This window comes from Miniopterus natalensis, chromosome 1 (assembly GCF_054644295.1).
Source record: "Miniopterus natalensis isolate mMinNat1 chromosome 1, mMinNat1.hap1, whole genome shotgun sequence".
In the NCBI taxonomy this organism is placed as follows: domain Eukaryota; kingdom Metazoa; phylum Chordata; class Mammalia; order Chiroptera; family Miniopteridae; genus Miniopterus; species Miniopterus natalensis.
The window spans coordinates 150,553,551-150,574,054 of NC_142081.1; the positions used below are offsets into that span (position 1 = coordinate 150,553,551).

The 20,504-nt window shown below is 36.2% G+C and overlaps 1 protein-coding gene and 1 pseudogene across 1 annotated transcript in view; both read right to left on the reverse strand.

Moving 5' to 3' along the window:
- Nucleotides 1-20,504, reverse strand: part of CCSER1 (coiled-coil serine rich protein 1) — a 1,053,060-nt gene that overhangs the window by 363,900 nt on the left and 668,656 nt on the right. The gene's annotated exons all lie outside the window — the stretch shown is intronic.
- On the reverse strand, nt 733-2,086 carry LOC107529716 (adenylyl cyclase-associated protein 1 pseudogene; annotated as a pseudogene).

Genomic DNA, 20,504 nt, shown 5'->3' on the forward strand with positions numbered 1-20,504 from the left:
GTGGTGATTTTCCTTTTTTTTCTTTTTAAGTCTCTGTAGGTAGGTGCTTGGTAGGGATCCGAGAGAAAGGAAAAGTGCAAGATCCTTTAACAGGCCTGGGTGCAGGGCACTGCCACAGCAGCTGGTACAGGAGAACCAATTATCTCAGGCTCAGGCAGAGCCAGGATGGAATGCAGAATAAAAGGAATACTTAGAGGAAACAATTTTGCCTGGAATGCTGGATGGCCAAGAGTCAGCCTTTGGTCCAGTGCAACCCTCAACTCACTTGTCAACAGTGAAAAATTAGTCTGTTTAGAAGAACCAGCTGGAATCACTCCAGCTTCTGCTACCTTCACACTCATTGTTTGGAAAAGATTAATCTGTGTGAGCTTCCTGAGATGTTAGTTTCTGGTGACTGTGTTATTCTTCCCAGAAGGCTGTCTGTTGGTGGGATAATTCCCAAAGGCTGAAAGCTAGAGCACACCAGTCCTGGTCTGCAGTTCCTTAGGGACGTACTGGCGTGTGGTTGAGCTGATAGGAAAAACTGCACCTTCCAGCAGATGACCAACTGACCTGCGGTCCCACTCCAACACTCAGCCCGAGGTAAGTTTCAGTGAAGGCAGGTGGCTGTGCTTCTCCCAGCAGAGAAGCAGCTGAAGGGCAGGAAAGGTAGAGGACATCTACAAAGGAACCGTCCTGACACAGATTTATCCCGCGGTGTGAGGGGGGGCAAAGAACCCAGGGGCACTTCGCTTATCCAGCAACTTCTGTCACCTTGCTGACCAACTTCTTCCCATTCAATAGGTTTCTGAGCTGCTCAGAGATGGCGAACTCATTAAAGTCACCACCTTTTGTAGGAATGAGGACATTCTCCTCCAGGTCTGGCCCTGACTATCTCACAATCCAGGGAATTCTTGCTCAGGTAACCGGGGCAGCCACCTGATTTGTTGATGGAAGTCGCTAGCACTTTCCCCATTACCTGAACTTTGACATTACTGCTATTGATTATCTCCACGATGCCCACCACATCATCGAAATACCAGACCGAGTCTCTTACAGTTATCTAGTGCAATGGAGTTAATTTTGCTCTTGATTTGCAATGTCATGTTGACACACATGTATATGTAAGCCACTTGGTTCAGTTCTGTGTCACCAATCACCAGGCCAGAAAAGTTCTCCTGGTTTTCCACTCCCTGCTTCCTGCCCTCCAGTTCAAGTAGAGCTGCTCCTTACTCCTGGTTTAGGTGCAGAGAATGGTTTGGGCCCCTGGGTACTGGATCAGTCTGAGCTTCAGGGCAGGGTTCTTGTGAGTCTCCATGTCATCAGATACATTTTTCAGGGCATGTGTGATGCTCTTCCTGATTCATCTGCGCAAACAGTGCTGAGCATGAAGTCATCTGACCCTGAACTGGGAGGTGGGCCAGGAGTGGGGGTGTGCACTGATCCAGTAGAGCCAGCAGAGGGTCCAGATGGTGGGCCACTCAATTATGTTGTCACAGGTCCTGTTTTGCTCCAAACTAGTGGCACCGAAGTCCTTAATGCAAGCCTGCAGTTCTGTGTATATACTCAAGTACATTCTGACCCAGTCCACAGGCTTCTTATCCACATCTTTGTACTCTCTGGGGACTCAGTTGGTATAAAACACGGCCGCAGCATTCATTTCTTTCACATAGGAGCCAGGTTAGAAGCCATAGCCACCCAACCCAGGGCTTGGATACTTTCTCTGACAGGTGATTGAACAACTTGCTGCCTCGGTTCTTCTCCCCAAAGGTTATCACTTCTGGGATCTGCTCTGAGATGGGAGCCAACAAATCAGAAAGCTTGTTACCCGCTGGCTGCTGACACCGAGAGGCTGTCACCTAGAGAGCTTGATCCAGCCTCAGACCTGCATGGACCATCTCCACATGCTTCTGCATGTCTCCTCCAGTCTCTTTACTGATCTTCAGGTGCTCTGCCGCAGGACCCGCTGGCAGTGAGTCAAATGCTTCCACACAGGGAGCAGCCCTGCTTTCGGAGCACTGTCTCCATACCCACGGTGCACGTCAGAGGCCTCCCGGCAGCCCTCGGCCCTCTCCTATCCTTCTACCCAATTCTGCACATCAGCCATAATGCACCACCTGCTCGCGCTTGGGAACAGCCGCTCTCACACTTGCTTTTCATTCATCTATGTATCAAAAGAGTTCTATCCAATCTGTACTGTATTAATTTATATTTATAAACTGTACAAGTGGTGCTGACTTTATTCCTTTTAAATAAATTTATTCCTTTTAAATAAACCACCAAAATATAAAATTTCATTTATAACTTTAAGAGTTTCAGCATTTTCTTATCACGTATTTTTGAAAACTCCAAAGAAAGTGTGCCATCATGTTTTTCTATTAAATGCCTAAGCAATAATCAGTGACAGAGGCATTATAAGAAAAATACTGTTGATTTCAGAGTATCCCTTAGAATACATTCTCAACTGGACAGTGTCCCCTTTCTACCAAGATGACAGTAATTTTATTCAGGATAAAAAGTAAACTAATATAGGCATGTTTAGAAATATAAACTGAATTCAATTAAACTAAATGAAATGAATTACAGGAATCTATCACAATACCTAATTATTCAATTTTATCATAATTTTTAAAAAATTTAAAAAGGTTTGGTTCAGAAAGACTGAATTAGGTAAAGTTACACATGATTATATACCTACAGTGGATTCTGAATGCTATTCAATGGGTTTCTGATACTGACACTGAGCCTGTCGAGTCCTTCTTATTACTTAACAAGGATCTCGGTGCAAATCCAAGAGGAGCTAGACGATGCTTCTATTTAATTTTTCTTCCTCCTTGACTGGTCCACCCTCTGTCCACCCTCTTTCCTGTGTCGCAAACACTTCTCCGCTCACAGGAGTCTGCATTAAGATGTATTTTCATTTATCAAGTTTGCTATTATTGGCAGAAATCTCAACATCTCATTTCCTCAAAGTTCCCTTTAAGTAATGACCCTTTAAGAATTATATTGCTAAAGGGGCTTTGCACAACGCATCCTGCTCCTTACTTATTACCCAGAGTGGGTGTCTCACTCTACTTGTTACATGAATCTCTTAATGCTGCCCCCTTTTTCCTTTTATTTTTATTTTTTGCTGTGTCTGCAGGTTATCTGGCCAACAGCCTCTATAAACTACTTCTGTGTTCTTTGCTTCACTGGAGTGATTGAATGAATTTATGAGCTTCTTGCTTCTGCAAAAAAGAGGTTACTCTTTGGAAAGAGTAAAAAAGTAAAAAGAAACCACCACCGTGTAAAAGCACTGGTTCCATTTTATCCGATGTTTTCCACAATTAAACATCATTGAGCGTTGTTACAGCTTCAGGGCTTTAATTGCTTGTGCCTTTCACAATGACTATGTGGGTTACATGTGCATGGACATCAACCCTGTGCCAGGCTCTCTGCCAGGCTCTGGTGCTAACACATTTGATCACACATATTTGTACACAAAGAGATTTGGGTAATTTCCGGTATTTTAATTAGTGACATTTAAGGGACTCTTAATATATTGGACTTGGGAGATTGAAAGGACCATCATTCTTATAATGAGAACCATTAGTCCACATAGTTGAAGGAAACTATCCAGAGATACATAATTAAATACTTTGAATAAAGGCTTTCCATGTTAAGAAGTGCCTAAACACATAACTGATACCATTTTCTAAGACAGCCTATCTTCCCCAAAGCTTTTTTTGAATCTGTATTGCTAATTATGCCTTGCAGGTATCACTGAGAGCTGCTACTTATAATAACTAACAAAAGCGCTCAAATGCTTTCGGGAGCTCCTCACTATTAATCTAACCTTTCTTCAGACTCAAGGAGATCTTCAATCACTTGAGCCTACGACTTTCTCATTCCTTCTTTTTCAGCTTAGGGCCCCAGGCTCATGATAATCATCAGGATGGTACACCAGCCTTTCCACTTTCTGAATCGTTTCTTCCTCCGCTGTGCTTCCTCAGCAGAGCCTAGACTCTGGGTATTCTCTGCATCTAATAACTTACCAATGCTGCTGGACAGAAAAATGGAGAGTTGCGTTTAAATTTATGATCACAAATTTGAAAACTGCTCTCATCACGCCCTCAAAGTCTGAATTCTTCCTACTTTGGAGAGTTTATACCAGCTGCCCACTTCTTGTAATGATCTCCCCACAATCTTCCTAGAGTCACAGCAATATATCCTTGCCACTCAAACCTCAGTTTAAATTTATTGTCAGAGGCCTTCCCTGAACACTGAATCTAAAATAAGCATCAAGTTTCTTACTGTCATGCCACCTAATTCTAATTTTCTGCTTAAGACTTACTGATAAAAACTTTTTCTCACTTATTCATTTATTTATTTGTTTAATGGACTGGCTATTTCCTCTCACTAGAATGGAAAGTCCATGACAGTAAGTGACATTTCTGTCTTGTAAAATTTTATATCCCTAGTACTTAGAACAGGCTCTGGCACTTAGTAAGTGTCAAATATTTGTTGAGTGAACAGAATGAATAAGTCTCTATAATTCTTTTACTTCTTTTTATAAACATGGTATTAACATAAAAACTCTAATATTTGCAATTCAAATTCATTCAGAAGAAAAATGAATTGAATTAATTGGTTCCTTGCTCTCACTGACCTTGGGCAAATAACCTAAACCTCTGAGGTCACTTTTTTTTCTTCAGGAATATTAGAAAATTGAACCAGATAGTCTTGAATATCTCTCTTAGCTCTAAGACACTGAGATTTTCTTTTCTTTGAGAAAATTACATTTTATACCTCTCAATTTTAATATCTAATCAATTTTGTTATCTAATCAATTTCAACTCAAGAACTGTATCAATAGTTGTGGCCTTTGCCCTCATTAAATTAGTGTCTCGGTGCTTTTCTTTGAAAATCTCCTTCAATTTTTTAAGAGCTTTCCAAAAATATTAAACAAGTCACCAGTGCCCATATGAGTGCATTATTTAAACTAGGCTGTAAATATGTAATATTTTTAATAATTTTTACCTTGTAAATTGGCATAGCTTTCAGCATATCCATGTAAAGTTTCCACTTTTTTTAATATATTTTTTTTATTGATTTCAGAGAGAGGAAGGGATAGAGAGAGAGAGAGAGAGAAACATCAATGATGATTGAGAGTCATTGATTGGCTGCCTCCTGCACACCCCCTGATGGGGATCAAGCCCACAACTCGGGCATGTGCCCTGACCAGGAATCGAACCAGGATCTCCTGGATCACAGATTGATGCTCAACCACTAAGCCACGCTGGCCGGGTATAGAGTTTCCACTTCTAAATATGTACTCATAATGTACAACTCTATATTGTCTGAGCAATTCTATTGAAGGCTTGATATTAAACAAATAAATGAGATGGTGTCAAAATCCACTGCTGGAAATCTTACTTTATTAAATGTGCTTATTTCTGTCATGATTAGTTGCTAGCAACAGCAAAACAGAACAGAAAAATAAATGTGTAGTCTCAGACTGCAAGTCGGAAAACACACCATAGCGTAAATTTTCATCTGAGCAATCAATGTTCCATAATGTAATTTAATGTCCTCTCACACTCAAAGAATTACCTGAAAATAAAATGACAATTTCCATTTCCCCTTAGCATCTGCTCTAATTTAACTGAATTTGCATCATGAATTTTTGGAAATTGGATCTCTCTTGGAAATGTATCAACATTAAGAAGAGAAGTGTACAATTGTGTAGAGTATATTTCTATCCTTCCAACCTGATGATAAGATAACATCTCTGGAAAGCCAGGTAATACAGATTTTCATTCAAACCAGTAGAGTGGTTTGTTATAGCAAGAAGTGGTGAATTAAATATATTATATGGTTACACTTGGTAAGGGTTATCCAGGCAGTAGGTACCAGTTGGGAAAATATATTTTGAAATTAAATACATGTGTGTTAGTTAACTCTGATGATACTGTTCTCTGATTTATTCAACTTGAATGTGTAGCCATGGAAACGTTAGGCACTGTCCCTCATGAAATAGCAATCTGACCACAGCTTGGTGGTCAAGGGATATTTGTATGGGAGAGAACCTGTCAGAAATGGTATTATGTAGTCTTAAAGAACTAGAACCACTTTGTAGCTTTTCTAACCAGACGTGTGCAAACCTGTGAGAAACTTTGAAATTCCCTAGGGACTTCCTTCTTACCCATCCTGCCCCACCATCACCGAGGGCACGGTTTATACTAAAGAGGAAGGAGAGACTAGGCCTTAGTGCAGCAAAGTCTGTGCTAGCATATGCTCACCTTCTGCTGATTGATGGTCATTTAACCAACACACCGACCCCTCACTTTTATTTTCTGGCTTATTCATTTATTCTACAAATATTTTGAGTGCCTACTATGTGCTGGGAGAAGACAGACAAGGTATATTTTTCTTGTGCTTACATTACAATATTTTTAAAATATGTAATTTTATATAAAGATTTATAGAATAGGATCATTAAAAACAGCTTAAGCCTGGCTGGCGTGGCTCAGTAGTTAAGCATCAACCTATGATCTAGGAAATCCTGGTCAGGGCACATGACCGGGTTGCAGGCTCGATCCCTAGCAGGGGGTGTGCGGGAGGTAGCTAATCAATGACTCTCTTATCATTGATGTTTCTCTCTCTCCCTCTTCCTTCTTCTCTCTGAAATCAATAAAAATATATTTAAAAAAAAACAAAAAAAAAACAGCTTAAGAAATAATTTTGCCCATCTTTGTTATTTTATTTGTGAGGAACTTAAGGCCTAGATATAGGAAATATGACTTCTCAAGATTGCAGTTAGTGAAGGTCCATAATATACAGGGATGAGCGAATGTCCATTTCCAGTTGTGAGTTTATTCTTGTGTTATTACTAATTAATTATTGTTTTACTTATTTGTATCATTTCCACAAGAACTGTAAACCTACTTTTGCCCAGCCCTGTATATGAGGCCAGTATTTATTCCACTTCTCCACATAGCCATAAGGATAATACCTAGTCACTTCTGCTTCTTAAAAGGCCCCTTTCTTATTCTTTCACTATATTCTGATTATTCTTTTACTGCGATGTGGGTGACCTGATTGAGAGAGTTGCACTTTTCAGTTTGCCCTTCTCTGAATCACCTTCAATTTCAGTTTCTTTAATTGTTGTCTGACACCATAGGAACAATCTTGGCTGCAAAGGAGGCCAGGTGAATCCCCAAGGTATATTGCTCTGTGCTTCATTTCTCTTCTGCTGCTAACTGTGAGGCCATTTGGCAACAGTACACTTAAAGCCTTAAGATAATTAGCTCTCCCTCAGAATGGCATGGTTTTTAAGGAGGAAAGTATACAACATTGGCTTCAAAACCCAAACTATCATTTGTAGAATATGACCCATTTTAGTGGTTCTCTGATATTCCTGAAAATAGTTTACACAAATAATATTCTCAAAAAAGTTGTCTCCTTATGTCTTATTTCTGAGTTATTTTTAATACTGTTCCAAACACATCTTGTCCCAATTGAAGAGACACTAAAATAACTTGATGGAAAAACATAAAATACTACAAATTAAGTATAAAATAAAAAATTTAGTTAAAATGAATGATGTTCAGTACCTTAATTATAAACTTTATATACAATAATTCCATTTTTTATAGACATAAGTACACTTTGCACCTAACATTTATTTATTTATTTATTTATTTATTTATTTAAAAAATAACCCAATGTCAAGTATATGTTTTTTGTTTGTTTGTTTGTTTTTAAATATATCTTTATTGATTTCAGAGAGAGGAATGGAGAGGGAGAGAGAGAGATAGAAACATCAATGATGAGAGAGTCATTGATCGAAACCACAACCCGGGCATGTGCCCTGACTGGGAATCGAACCCCGATCGCCTGGATCCTAGGTCGACGCTCAACCGCTGAGCCACGCCCAGCCGGGCTGCACCTAACATTTAGAATAAATTACTACATGTTGAATCTCTCGGTATTTTCCTAACATTTAATTCAATCATACTAATGTAGGAAGCCATATTCAAATATGAATTTGAAAAACATGAATAAAAATTTTCAGTATGATTAGATAAAAATCATTTATAATTTCTACACAGATATGTGCATCAGATAATAATCTAAGTCCAATGAAGTTGAAATATTTATTAATAAATGTAATACAATTCCTCAAGGAAATTTGTTTAAACATACCAGGACAATCAGACCAGGTCTTGCTAAGTTTTCTTTATTCTTATTTTTGTGTAGGTAATAAGACAAAAATCAAATCCATATGGATCATCCAAAAATAAACAAGTCCTAATAGTGTGATTTATAATAAATATATATCTTGTCTTTGTCTGCAGTTTCTGGCACAGAGCAATGAAAACCCTTAATTTCCTAAGTGATAAATAGTAACACAGTGTTATCACATGATTTTTCAATGTTGTAGGAGATAATTTGCTACCTAATAGCCAATGGGATAGTTCTCCTTTTTTGACAGAAAATGAGTAAACTAATTTCTTTGGTATGGAATTCAAAATCCTTGCAAGCCTGGTTCAGTTCACACTTCTGATCTCATTTATAATTAATATTATGATGATTAATATAAATATAATAATTTATACCATTATTATTATATTAATTATATAATATTATCTATTCTTGTGGCACATTGTAGTAAATCAAAGTGTACAATCTTGTACATTCACAGCTCTGTGTTTGTTCCCTATATAACAAGAATGTCACTGTACTATATTTGCCATAGAAATCTTTAAGGACAATAGAGCCCAAATGTCACTATCTCCTCAAGCTTTTAAAATTCTTTTTAAAGGGAATTCATATTCCCTTTTCTTACACTTCCTTAATCCTTTAAACACTTATTAAAGTATTTACCACAGTCTGCTCTCTATGTGAAATATCCATGCACATGCATCCCTTGCAATCACTATGGCCTTGGGTTTACCAAAGCACTATACTTTCAATTTTTTAACAGTGCAGTAGAGAACAGGCAAACGGACTCTAATAAATGAGTATTCCTAGTTACATTTAACCATCTTGATTTGTCTTTACAGTGAAAGGTAAAGTTCTGAAGAAAAGTTTGAAAACGCAGGCTTAGATCATTAGGATTCTTCTTCTACTGATAACAGAAGACTACTGCCATTATTTGGTGTTTTTTCCCGATATTAAATTATATATTGCGATTCAAAATTCTGCTGTGTTCCACTGTTCTCACATATTGGTGCCATAAATTTTATAGGAGAGAGTTAACATAGTAGGTATATCTCCCTTTAGATGGGCCTGCTTGCAGGACTGGCCCTTGGCCAGTGCCTGCAAAGTTGCCTTTTGAAGTTTTCTGCACTAATAAGGCTGCTTTGTTTGCCTGGGGCACTGAATTCACTGCACCAGTCTGATTTATGGTGAACATCTGTTTTGCTTCTGAGAATCTGGAATTTCTATGATTGTGGCTGATCACACAGGCAGACGGTGCCTGTATGACTAGTTCCCAACAGAGACCTTGGACTGAGTGTCTAGCTGGCCTTACTGGGCAGAAACACTGCGTATGTGTTCCTGTATTTAGCTGCTGGAGGAAGGAGCGTATTCTGTGTGGCATCCCCTGAGCCAGGGAGGACTTTCCATCCTGAGCATGGATTCTTCCACACTCTGCCAATGTGTCTTTCCCCTGGGTGATCCTGTTGTGTATCCTTTCACCGTAATAAACCACAGCCCTGAGTACAACTGCCTCGTGAGTTCTGGTCCTTCCAGCAAATTATCAAACATTCCTGGGAATCCTGACGAAGGAAAGGACTAACTAGATGCTGGCTTGTTGCTTCTCTTAGCAAACTTCTTCCAGTCACCGGGACATTCTCATTACAAGACGAATAAGCCCGTGTACACAGAAAGAGTAATTGTTGCCTATACCTCCTAACGCTTTATTCTTCTGTCAGCAATTTCTGCCTACTCACAACAATGGCACAGTTTAAGCATGGCTTTGCCTAGTTCAAAGATGGAAGAGGGAAAGAGCAGATAAGTAAAATGTATTTTTCTAAAGATTAAGTTGTCTTTTGAAAGATAATGGGGAGATAATACAATAGAAAGAAAACATTACGGGGTCTTATAATCCAGTTAGCATCCTGCCATTCCCACACATGAGGCTTTAGGGGAATTATTTAACAGCGCTGGAAACCAATTCCAAATATGTAAAACGGAATAATAAAACTTCACTGCCACTCTTTTCGGGATGCGGAGAAGATGAAATAAGTTACTATATGTTAAATACAGCTAAACATTGTTATATTTAATTAGGGTTTCCTTTCTCTATAATTTAAGATGAATTAAATCTTCCTTTAGGCACTGGAAAGGAACAGGAAAACGAATTAGGAAAGTGTAGTTCCATTCAATTCCGACCCCTATATACAGAGCTAGAGCTACACAGGCCTGTACCTTCATTATGGGGAAAACCAGGAAGAACAAGGAATGTGAAAAGGATTCAAGATAAATAGCAACTGCTGAAGAGTAAGAAAATTAATTCTTTTTTTTAAATTTATGTTTATTGTTGAACATATTACAGATGTCCCTCTTTTTCCCCATTGGCCCCCTCCACCCCACGCCCACTCCCTGCCCCAGGCCTTCACCACACTATTGTCTGTGTCCATGGGTTATGCACATATAAATTCTTAATAATCCTTTTTCTTAAATGCACGAGAGAGTGCATCTAATTCAACTAAAACAAAGTTCGGTAATTACCATGCAAGGATTTCTTTAATATTCTTTCAAATATTTATTGTGAGCCAGGCACTAAGCTGCTAATTGCATCATATGCCTTATCTCATGTACTCCTATATTCTGCCTTAGAGGTTAGGTATCTTTATTATCCCAAATTTACACAGGAAGCATTCCAGACATTGAGCTATTACGGCGCGTCCATATGGCTAGTGAGAACCTGGCAGAGTAGGTGTAGCATACCTACTGTATGTAGGTGCATTGTCTTATAGCACAATTCCTCTTGAATAACAATATAGCGTTTTCCTATTCCTCTCCTTCGGCTTGGAACACAAAACTTGATGATTTTTGTATTTCATTTGAATGTAACTATTCATGTCTTAGCTAGATACCAGTTTTTCATTTCAAAAATAACATTTTTCATAATATAAATGTGCATATTATTTGATATCTCAGTATAGTCTACTAGAGTATTGAACTGGCCCTAGTGTAATCATTGGTTATTCCTGAGACTTCGCTTTGCAAGTTTGCCTTGCCAATTTACATAAATCAGTGTGTATCCAAAAGCAAAAACAAAGTCCAACATGAAAGGTACTTAATATTGTGGGAAATCCTACTAGAGATTATATTTGTGGATTTCTTCTTCTCTTCTTTAGTGGGAGAGATAACAAAAGAATCATCTCAGTTACTGAAGACAGAATGTCTTCAAACGATGAGTGCAGTTTGCTCTTGTATGAGCAAACTTGGGAGAAAACAGCTATCCATGGATTCTTTATGTTTTGAGGACTAAAATGCTAATAATAATCTGCTCAGCTTTTAGATACTGGTCAGCTCAAGAAAAGGAGCAAAGTAATTTCATGTAGTAGACTTATGTGTGATCCAAACCACTATTCCAAGGACCACCTGGTGCCACAGAGATGGCTGTGCAGGCAATAACGTAAGTTAGCACCAAGAGTTGCAATGTTAGAGGACAGTTTGAGGACCCTTTTCCCAGATGAGCCCTGAAGTTGGATATCCCTGGAGGGATGGAGTAAGCCTGTACAATGAGCCAAGTCAGTAAGGCAACATCACGGATTCCCTGGGCTGTATGGACTCGGGCATCAACTACTGACACCGCACGACAGCAGGAATCAATGCAAGGAAGCCAGGAGGAATTCTAGTGGGTAAAGAAATAAAACTTGATCCCTTCAGGGCAGTAAACTCTGGAGTAGCCTGAATAATTAAAGGGAAGGCAAAAGTTAACCCAGAGTTACTGAACTTCTGCTAACTGCAGTTAATTTAAGAAAGAGATGTGAGATCATTTTTTACAGCCTAGTTTTTTTAATGAGCAAATATGGTGTTTTGGTATCTGTTATATTGACAGTAAAAGACTAGAAAGAGAGAAAGTAAATAAATGTACTAAGATCCTGTACAACAAAGATAATAGCTTACCTATTTCTTGTTGTATATTTTGCCCTGAGGAAGAGTTGATGGCCTCCAGTACACACTCAACCTAAGTAAACTACTAAATGCCATACAAAAGTAATCACAAGAACTTTCCTTACCTTTTAGTAATTTAATAAGCAAATATTATCAAATATGTACCATATTCAAGGGAGTTGGATATGTTGTGCTGAAATAAGAGACAAAAATCCTATCCAGAAGAGCCTAAATTCTACCATAGATGAGAGAAATTAAACAGTTAACTGCACACACAAATATGTTTGCTTACTCTTCTAATTATAATCACTGTTATGAGGGAGAAATGATTTAAAAATGATCAATTAATGACATACCTCTGTCAACATAAATTAGATCAGAAGTGAGCATAAAACCAAATTTGGCCCATAGGGTGAAATAAAGTTTATTATATAGCTTCTGGGAAATTTTAGTTTAATTTTAAATTAGCCACAGAAAGAGATCATCTCTCTCCTTGTTGGACCTTTACTCAGAGAAATCTGAGACCAGTATTTCCTCTAACTGATGACACAAAAAACATGGGGGAAAAGTGAAAAAAAAATTTTTTTTTATAAATGCAGGGACATGGATCCATAGCTGTATCCAAGGGATTAAGTCAGCCTTGAAACTTGTCTTGTCCCTATGTGAACAACAAATTTCTTTACTATTTATGTGAGTTTGAGTTGGGTTTTTGTTATTTGCAGTTGAAAGTATCTGCACTGATATAGTCTTGCACAAGTCATTTAACCTCATAATTTTTTTCATTTACAATATGAGCCCTAAGGATATTAGAAGCTTATTATAAATATCTAATGAGATGATGCTTGTTGCTGTGTGTTGCAATCTATAAACTCAAATACATTTTAAAGTCATTATTTAGGAGTATGAGAGAAAAAAGGTTATCAGATTTAAGTTCATTCTCACTAAGAATCATGCCTATACAAACTAAAATGGTAAAAATGTGCCTTGACACCATTTTTCGTGTAGAAAAATTCAGGAAAGAACCTATTTTTATTTTTTAATGGCAACTACCAAATATAACTGGACATTTTATGAAAATTTAGTATTTAAAGATTTCCACATTTACTTTATGAGAGGAAGACAAAGTCCCTGAGGGATAACATGTGAAAAAATTATGAAATATTATACTCAGTAAATAAAGGGGAACATTTTCCCATTATAATGCATGAGCTGTGAGCACTTATAACTATTTACATCATCATCAACCCTACTTTAATTGTTGAACACATGACATATTTGGAGAACACAGGGCCTAGTGTTGAGGTTGGGTACAGAAAAGCAGACTTGAGAGCAGAGAGCAACTAACCAGCCTGAGGAACAAGCACAGACGTGATATGAGAGGCAAGTAAACAATGGGTTGTGGGAAAAGCTTCAGAGGTTAAGAATTTTTTCAATGGCATTTTTTAAGAACTTGCTTCAGAGAGTTTTCTAGTGGGTACATAAAGTCTAATGTCAAGCTTGCATTTTATCTGCATAGCTTTGAAAATGCACTGGTCTGCTTTTAGGTGCATTCTATTTATACTACTGATTAAATTATCTCAATTTGGCCAGTGGTAAAACAATACAATTAGGTTTTGGAAAAGAAATAGTCAATTGCTTTTTTATTTATTAAGGTTTATTTTTAACTAATAAGATTATTATTGTTATAAGATTAACTTATAAATAGTGTTATTAATTAAAATTCTCAATATTTCCCAATAAATACTTTATCTTTTATCATCTTTTACTTAGCAATGCTTGATACGCCAAATGCGCGTCAACCAAATTGCAGGAAAGGATGTTGGTTTTAACACAATAATTTGGGAGAGGGGGCAAAAGTAGGTTTTCAGATGTTCATATAGAAAATAATACAATAATTAACAAATAATAATACAAGAGTAAACTGTGTTTCACATATTCACAACTGTAAACCTACATTTGCCCACCCTGCATAGCAGGCTTAATATTTTTTATTATTATTATAATGATTCATGAGGAGTTTTAAAGATATTAGATAAAAAGGAAAAACATTCAGAGCTACCAAAATGTTATTAAGTCCCCCTGAATCAAATACTGACCTCAGCCTGGGGCGGGGGTTCTGAAAAAACTGTAAGTAAATGACTGATTGAATGACTTTAGCATCCTGAACTATGGCAAGAAAATTGATCCTAGAGAAGAAAGCAATTACTATTGTTGGTGTTTCAACAGTGATAGCAGTCTGTGTGAACCTGTCACTACCCAGGGGAAAGTGGAGGTTTTCAGAGGTGTTGTAACACAGGCTTTTTTCAAATCATGACTGTCCGAAAGCATATAAACATGTTTTAATATGACTGATCAGATCTTATATAAATGTCTTAGAAAAAAATTGCCAAATATAGATTCATGCTAGGTTGGATTAGTTTTTCTAAAAACTGAAAAGTAGTCTCATAAAATGAAACAATGACTGATGGGCCTCTAATAAGATTCTGAATTCTTGTTTGTTTGTTTTTAATTATGATGCCTGAGTTTATTTTTCCCTCTCTTGCTAATAGAATTCCTGTTATGCTGCTTTCATTTTAAAAACAAAGAACACACATCTTATCAATCATATTTTGTACTCAAACCTTTTATTCAAACTACTGAGTTATTATTAAATTATTGCCATAATAGAAAGAGATTCAGTATTTAAAGTTAGGATTGGTACTTTGGAGATACATTCATATTACCTTAATAAATGAACACAAATCAAATCAATTTGTTAAACACATACACACACCCCAACTTACATGCCGTGTTTTAAAAAAAAAAGATTTTTTTTCATTATATACAAGCAAATTCAAGAACTGGTGAGGTTTGAGGAATTGCTATGAATAATATAGAGAGAATATAAACCATACTAGGATGTGACAAAAAATACAACTGTTCCCAAAGGTGGTTCTTTGGCAATCTTAAAATACTACCAAAGTAATAGAGTATTCTTTCAAATTCAACGGCATTTTTCTTTTAAAAATCATATATCACTTTCTACCACTAGTAAACATTTCTTATTTTTATATAGGGAATAGACTTGGTATCCTGTATTTGGAGGAAAAATGACTGCAGGAATTATTATAGAGCAGGATGCAGAGTATGATAAATCAACCTGTTAAAGTCCTCATTTTGGGGAAGGAATATTGCATATCGCGTAAATAGAGACCTATTTCAATTCCCAGATTCCCCACTTAAGAGCTATGTAAACCTGAGCAAGTTACTTAAATTTTATAAGCTTCAGTTTTCTCATCTACAAGATGGGGAAAAAATCATACTTAATAGTGTTCCAAAAACTAACACGTTCAGCTTAGGGCTGCTAAGACTTATAAGGCCTCTTAAGGCAAAGCAGACTTCTTGAAAGGCAGAAAAATGTGCTCTCTGCCGCTTGCAGGCCGGAGGAGAGAGTAGTAATAGAGGAGGGTAAAACTTCTGGGGGAAATGTGGCAAAGTAGTATCTGAGTAAATAGAAATGAGCATATGAGGTTGGAAGGCTGGCCTAAAACAAGCATCATTATGAATTTAAAAATTTAAAAACTCATCTGGAAATGAGAGATAACTGCCCAAACACCAGACTATGATAGCTGTATAACAGAATATAGTGCAAGACAAAAGATCCTGGGCTTATCAAGAGAAAGAATTTTAAGTTTTATTTAACATGAAGCAGAAAGGGATGGGGGAATTATAATCACAGAGACTTGGCAAGAATGATACTTATATAGGCTGCATGCCACTCAGCTGACCTGCTAAATTATCCATATGAGGTTGTTTTGAAGAGAAAGAGATACAGAAATTCACATGCATAAATAATGATGCTCTTATATTGACTGAATGAAACAAGTCATTTTATAGTAATCCTCATACTGACCGTCACTCTCAACCTGATCTATTTACCCTTGGGATAGCCCTGGAAGGTCGCAATCCAGAGAACAGGCAAATTTGTTCTTCAAGCAAGAGCAAGACTCAAGAATTACTTATACAGATATTAATGAAGGTGAGTAGGAAAAGCAGACTTTAGCCTTCCAATCTCCAATCGCCTTTCAAGGAAGACCAGAAACAACTATCCCTGCAAGTGTTTGTTGTTATAACTGTAACTTCCCAATTATGTTAGCAGGGGGAAGTTAGGAATACTGTATCTATCCACTGGAGTTTTGTTAGCACAGGACTGCAGCTTAAAAAGTCGCTGGTGTTTCCCATGACTAGGAAAGCAAAAGACCAAACATTCGGAAAATAGATTCAGGAAAGGAAAGAAAAAAATCAATATAAATTTAGCCTAGGATCAGCCAGGAATCCCTAGGTCTGGAGAATATCTGTGATTCTGATGTTATTCCCTATTAGTATTTGCCAAATCTATAAAGTCACATTGTATGGAATTCTCATTTCAAACTGGGATAGTAAGGTTTGAGAAGACAACTTTTGTAATTGCTTCCCTCTCCCATATGTCTAAATCAACAAAGCCAAATTGGAGAGTGCTGCCCTGTTGCTGATAGTCACAGGAAGTATGTGGAGAAATGGTGTTGATTATAACTTATGGGATTTTACAATGCTAAGTCATATGCACACTGAGGGAAAACTTTTTCCAAAGGCTTATGGTTTATTCAAGGGCTTTTTCCCCCTAAAGTTGTTCTCAAACTACTTTTAAAACTATTTTGTTAAGTAGTCATTTCCTATTCCATTTGAGCTTGGGTTATTTTCTATTATTTTAATGATTTGTGTATACTAAACAACCTTGCCAGAGGAGAAAACCTACAGAGCTCAACCACCAATTTAATATATCCTAAATATTATAAGCTTTATGTATGAACAAGCTATTGCCATCTTTCCAAGTTTCATAGATTTTTAAAATCATCACCTATTATAGTAATAGGTCTCTGGCATTTATAGGAGATTTGAAGCCTTGGCAATCAAAACTGTTTTTATTTTTATTTTTTATTTATACCTTTAAGAGAGAGAGAGAGAGAGAGAAAGAGAGAGAGAGAGAGATTTGTTGTTCCACTTATTTATTCATTCATTGGTTGCTCCTTGTATGTGCCCCGACTGAGGATCGAACCCACAACCTTGGTGCATCACAATGACACTCTAACCAACTGAGCTAGTAGACCGCAGCATCAAAATTACATTTTTAAATACTGTCATTCTGTAGTAAATAACCAAGAATTTTTAATCATTCAAGAAAAGTTTCCTTTATATTTATCTCTAGAAGTCTACTGCACCCTTTGCTACCAAAGTGTTTAGGAAAAAGATGTGAGGTCTTCCAGTGACCAACATCAGGAAACTAAGTGTACACTGGAAGCTACCTTGTTCCAACTTCTAGGCCATGCACAGATGATCACATAAAGCTATGTAGAAGTTACAGTTAAGTACACATTACCTTGTAATGATCATGAGTCTAAGACGTTTTTCAGGTTTATCCATTGAGAAAACCAGAAATGTACCTAAATATTGTTTTTAAATTTTTTTGGGGGGGGGCATAGCTAAGAAACTTATAAATGTTAGCCATATAGATATAATAAAAACACTAAAAAAATTGGAACTTTCTAATACTAAGAAAAAAAAAGGCAGCATCTTATTGTTTGGAGTCGAACCTTAAATTACCCTAGTACTAGCAGAGCACATGCGACCCTCCACTGTGATTAGAACACATACCAATTTTCCTAATGCCTGCTTGTGTAGCATTCAAGCCTACATAACCTATGAGGGTGCAAGGCTGTAACTAAAGATCTTAACTTTGAGTAATTTGCTTCCCAGCTTGTTTTAAAAGTCTGGGTGACAGGAACTACATACAGAAAAATATCCCAATGAACATACTTTCCATCTACTCCTTGAGCTATTATAATTTCTCCATTTGAATCGAGATCATTTAAGCATCATATATCTAGACCTCGGTAGCTCATACCCTTGCAGAAATGTCTTTATCAATTTTAAGTTTAGTGTAGAAAAATTTTTTAGTTGAGACTTATATAAGTAATTCTTACATAAAATAAAGTTCTAAAAGTTCTGTAAGTGGTAGTGAAAGAATTCTTTTCAGAGACTGGTACATTGTCAGGAGCGTAATAAGTGTGTGACTGCACTTATTCATTGCTTTTATCTTATTCATATAATTAGATGACTTAGAATTAAATCACATGAAAACATTTCTTTCTTTTGAATAACTAGTTTATTTGTGTGCGTGTATATTCTGGACACTAAGAGTTCGTGTGTCTATTTTTTCCCACTCTCTCTAGATTTCTATCTTATGAGCTGTAACATATATGATTACAAAATATATTATTGAAAGCTAATTTAAATGTTTTGGGAATAGGAAAGTACATATTATAAATAAAATTATAATATTTAATTGAGAATGTTTAACCAAAATTTTAAGTATAAATAGGATACACATAGCATTTTAAAATTTGCTTTGGGGGCATGAAAAAACATCATTCTGATAATAACTTCTAAAAAGTACATAATTATACAAGAGTTAGAATGTGTGTGAAATCTTGGCTGCGGCATTAAATATACATGGTAGCTTTGAGTCCTAACGTAAGATTTTAAAATATTTTCTTTCTTCGATTTAAGTTTATACCTCTGTTGTTTTAGCATTCTTTGGGTATATTTACATTCTAAAACTTACTTCTATATTACCAGAATGAAGGTTTTTCACGGAAAATGTGAGTAAGCTAAGCTTCCATTTTGTCATATGACAATTTTTCTGATGTAATTTCTGTTTTGGAATCCCTGCTTCCAGCCTTTAAAGATAATCCAATAATTTGGGTGGAGAATAGTAAATATATATATATAGAAAATGTAATAATATATATTATTTTAATCAATCCTACCACGCTAATCTTTCTAGATGCTTATTTTATAACAATGGTAGCAAGTAAATTGTTAAAATTAAGTGTGCTAGTCCTACTCTATTCAATGTAGTATGTCTTAGAATTACAATTATATTTAAAAATTTTTTCACAAAAACCTCCAAAATTCGCCTTCTATAAGAACTGTATCAAGAAGTTATTTCAACTAATTATCTTGTATTTTCTCCTAGAAAATAGCTCTTTAAAATTAGTTTTACAGCTTCAGATGAAGCATGAGGGAAACAGGATTTCAGGTCTTTTTCTGTAAACGGATACCCCTACTAAGGTAGATTTTTAAACGTGATTATCCAACTGCAACATTAATTTAGAAGATAGGATTTCCAGTAAAATATTACTAATGTTAACCATTGTTTTACTGTGTTTTAAATTTGTAAAAGTTGATCTAATATTTTCACAGAATGAAGGAAAATGTATGACATAATGCACAAATCAAAATATTTAATCAAAAGTTATGGCATGCAGTCAAGCAAGCAATATTACCTTGGAAATGTATGCAGTCCCATTGAAAAAGTCTATTTATCCTAAAACCGCCTTCCTCCCTCACTCCTTTCCTCCCTCCCTTCCTTCCTTTTTTCCAAGGCTACATGATATCTCACTGTGTGAATGCCCTAAAATTTATCCAGCTACTTTCACACTGGACCATAAATCCATTTTTACTATTTTCCCATTATCAAGAATGCTTCAAATAAATAATTATGCACATATTATTAAGTACTGGTAGTTTAGATCTATGCAATGGATTTCAAGAAGCAGGTTGCAGGGTCAAAGAGTATATAAATTTTAATTTTAACAGATGTTGCCAGGATGTTTTAAAAATGTTTTTTCTCACCAAAATGTTAAATGTTCTTGCAAAAAAGAAAGGAAAAATAAATATATATGATAATGGATATGGTACTAGATGGGAGGTGGGGATCCTTTCACAGTAGATGTATATCAAATTACTATGATATACACTTTAAATATCTTACAGTTTTATATGGCAATTACACCTCAATAAAGCTTAAAAAAATGGTTGTGAAAATTCACATTTCCACCAGTACTGAATTTTTCCAGTATTGCAAAATTTCACCAGATGCATTCTTTCCTGCATCCCAACCACCAATTGCAGTTATAGGTTTTAAACGTTTTTTACAAGTCTAAGGGATATAAATTGTTAACTCCCTCTAAGTTGCATTCTGACAACTAGTAAGTTTAAATATCTCTTCATAGTTATTTTCCACTTGAAAGCATTCCCTTTGATTTGTTTTTTGATACAATTTGCACTGGGTGCTTTGTCTTCTTTTTGGCATTTGTTAAGAGTTCTCTGTATATAATAGGTATTAACCTACCTTCTGTCCTTTGTGTTTCAAATATTCTTCCACACACTTCTAGTCTCAAAACAAATAGAAATGTGCGAAATAGCACCTCTAAGTCTTGATTTTTTTTTCTGTTTGTTTATAAATCTAGCATTCAATAGTGCCCTAGACAGAATACCCCAATATGGCATGAAATTCCAAAACCAGGAGAGATAGAATATCATCAACCAAG